Below are 3,515 nucleotides of genomic sequence, written 5' to 3'. Positions count from 1 at the left end.
GTCCAGAGGTCTCTGCTTATCTGTAGCTGTCACACACACATAACAGGAAGCCTTGCACTTTCTCATCCTGTTAACACAAACAAAGGCTGCGTTTTTTTTCAGTGAATTTCAGGCAGTATCAACGTGTTTAGAAAGGACTTAAGATGCCTCTGGATGTGAGAAGATTACAAGTGACAGGGAAGGCTTGCTTCCCACCCTACAAGCCAGTCCCTCACTGTTATCCATCTCTGCTGGCTGCAGTGATAGGTGCGCCACGGCCATCAGGTCATCCTGGCAAGAGTGGGCTGCTAAGAGGAAGAGGGTCTTATTTAAAAATGTCTTTTTCCAGGTATGTGGTTATTAATCATCAAGCTGGTTTGGCGGTTGTTTTAGTTTTTTAATCATATGCTCACCTATTCAGAAAGCCCTCCAAGTGGCTGTTTCTGTCTTTCATGACATGTTAGCTGACAGGCATTGGGTGGCTTTTCTTTAAGGCTAAATCAGTGTAACTCTCCAGGACATGGAGCAGCACCAAAGATCTCGCAGCTGATGGTCTTCAGGCCACGCTGCTGAGCACAGTGATGTCCCGCATGGGTCCATGCAGCCAGTGCCATGCCACCAACTCAGTCTAATAGTGGAAGCTAAAGGAGAGAGCCTAGGGAGCAGTGTAGGCATGCCCATCCCCACCACCCCGCTGCTGGAGGTACCCTGAGACACATGTACACCTAACTTACAGTCCCCAAGATAAACTGGGATGGTGGTGGGACTGTGGGCTGAGCAGCCGGCAGTGGACATGCTGCAGGGGGGTGCTGGGGCTGACCCCCCAGTGTGACAGAGCACACAGAACACAGGGCTGAAGGTGTCACTTTCACCTAAGATGGAATTGGGTCTACTTGGACCTCACCTAGATGAGAAGCTGACCCAAGCTCACTGAGATAAGCCACACAGCCTACTGAAAGTAACAGAGTAAACCCCCTGGCTCACTGTGGAGTTCAAAAATCACAGCCCCCCTTTTTGTCCCCACCCCCCCTCCCCCGAGAGGAATGCAAGGCTGACCTCTAACATGGGTAGCCAGAGTGCTAACTGACCTTGCCTTGGTGATACTTACTTCTAGGAATCCTCTTTTGGCCAATCCTCCTGTTTTTATTGTGTGTTTAGTTTCCTCTTTTGTCTCCAGCTTGTACAGCTGAACTCACGGTGTTAGAGGCAGCTTGGCTTAGTAGAGGGAGGTGAAAGCAGCACTGAGAGCCTGCCACATTCGGGGGTTCTTGTATAGGGTAGGATGATCAAGAGGAAGGAAAGCAAAAAATCTCCCTCCTGCTTTCCTCTGCCTCCTTGTAATAGGTTTTTCTTCATTTTGTGTAGTCTGTGAAGCGCTTTGGCATTTTCCTTTCCCAGCTGATGTAAATGTATTCCAGCTGCCTTTTGTGCTAACTTTTGGTAATGAATGCTTCCTTTTCTAAGGCCAGTCCCATCTTTCCACCAAGTACTCCTCCAGGAATACAATCAGAAAATGAAGGAGACTTAGGAGACTTCTCAAAAATAGCAGGTGTGCTTTTAAAATTACAAATTTTTAACGCTATCTTGGGCTGGGTTTTCTTTGTTTGTCGCCATGACTTTTGACCTTAGGGAATTCATTTTATCAGGCTTTTCTCTGATGGTGAGAAGCTTCATATTTTCTTTATCTGTTTAAGTGAAAGCTGAGATTCAGCAGTGATGATTTGATTCCAGTTGCTGAAGCTCTAAACAAAGCATTAGCAGTTGTGAAAGCTGAAGTTAGATTGTATTGGCTGTGAGCGCTGGGAACGGAAACCCTGTAATAACTAGGTCAGTTGATAGCCGTGGTGTTGTCTGTGTGCTACCCATTAACTGCACGGCAGAAAGGACCTTAGTAGCTCAAGCAAGTGTTGACTAGTGGTAGCAGTGATCACTGTCTGCAGTCTGTCTCCTTCTGTGCCATTGCCAATGCATATGATGTAATTTTAACCCGTATTTTTTTTTTCTGCCAAGCACCTCCCTTCCTTTCTTCTTCTGTCGGTCTGTTTTTATAGGGCTGCCTAATATTTACAGAATCCCTTGCTCAGGGATTAGGCTGCCAGTGTACTAGCTAGTTTCATTATTTGGACAAGCACCAGGGCAGGACTGAGGTAAATGTTGTGCCTTTGCAAATATAAGGGAACAAACCCAACAGCAGGGAGCTGCTTTCTGGAGCTCCTCTGTCGCCCAACACTGCAGCAGCAACACGTTATTTAATCCTGGGGCAAATCCAGCTTTCTACTTTATGGTAGCAGCTTCCAAATACATTCTTCTTTTGGGCCTTCAGAAACTTGTCCTGGCTGCACTCCTACTGTTTTCACTAAAGAATTACCTGCTAGCTAAATGAACTGCTCAATCTGGGAAGAGCTGAAGGCATGTCTGTTCATGACATGTTTGTCTATCACTTTTAGCTTAAACATACTGAATTGACCTATTCTGTACTAGCTTGAGCTAGCTGCCTGGAATTACTGGCTAAATAACGTATATCGATGGCTTCTGTCACATAGTAAGTTTACAGAGCTATGTCACATCACAGACTACTGCTGGTACATATGTATCTCTGGTTTTTACATGTTTAGCAAACTGAGTCCAGAGACTGCTTTGCATCCTTCCCTGACCTTCTTATTCTGTGTCCTCTGTTACCCATCGATCATGCTCCTTGATTAAATGTTGAGCTGTAGCCAGCACCAGACCATTTTCAATGGTCTGTTCCCGAAACCAGCATCTCATCACTGTGGCATTTCTGTACTGTACAGCTTGACCATGCCAGGTGAATCTGCCCAGACTGGCCAGGGGTCCTGTGTCCCGTCTTAGAGAGTGCAAGATTCAGGCAGTCCCTGGAAAAAGCCATGGGTATGGGGCCACGATTAAGAGGAGGGTCAGAAGAAACCACAGCTGGGACACCCACCAACAATGGACTGAGAACAAGGAGCCGACACATTCTTAAGGCAAAAGCAGAATCTTAGAAACTTATTTCTGAAAGTTCTTGTTACTTGTTTTGCTTCACACAGTCCTTGTAATTTAGCTAACAGAGCCCTTATGAACCCAGCGAGTCTGAGAGTGACCAATGAAGAATAATGGGAGCATGTGGCTGCCTTGGGGAAGAGGCCAGATGAAGACTGAGAAAGAAGATGCTGAGCCAGCTTGGTATCGCATTGAGATCTGGAAACTTCCTCCTCCAGGTAATGAGCAGGTTGCTGAACTTGAAGATGGCAATGACCTTGTATGTATTTCTGACTTGGAAAGGGACTCTTCCCTGAGTGTCCTGTCTCTGCAGAGCTCCCACAAGGCACGTCCTTGTTGTTTGTCTTCTTCCTCTTATTCCAGACCACATCCATTTTGTGACCACCGGTGTTGCTCCAGGTATGTGTGATCCATGACCAAGTGGCTGCTGTTGGCTGTTCCCCCTTATACTTCCCCCAATGCTGCAAAACTCATCACCAGAGCTGCCTAGGAGCAAGCAGATAACTAGTAAAGCTGAATCCACCCAGCAACGTGTT

Source organism: Falco punctatus (genome assembly GCF_963210335.1).
Source record: "Falco punctatus genome assembly, chromosome: 13".
In the NCBI taxonomy this organism is placed as follows: Eukaryota; Metazoa; Chordata; class Aves; order Falconiformes; family Falconidae; genus Falco; species Falco punctatus.
The sequence above is the reverse complement of the archived record's forward strand: the minus strand, read 5'-3'. Positions refer to the sequence as shown.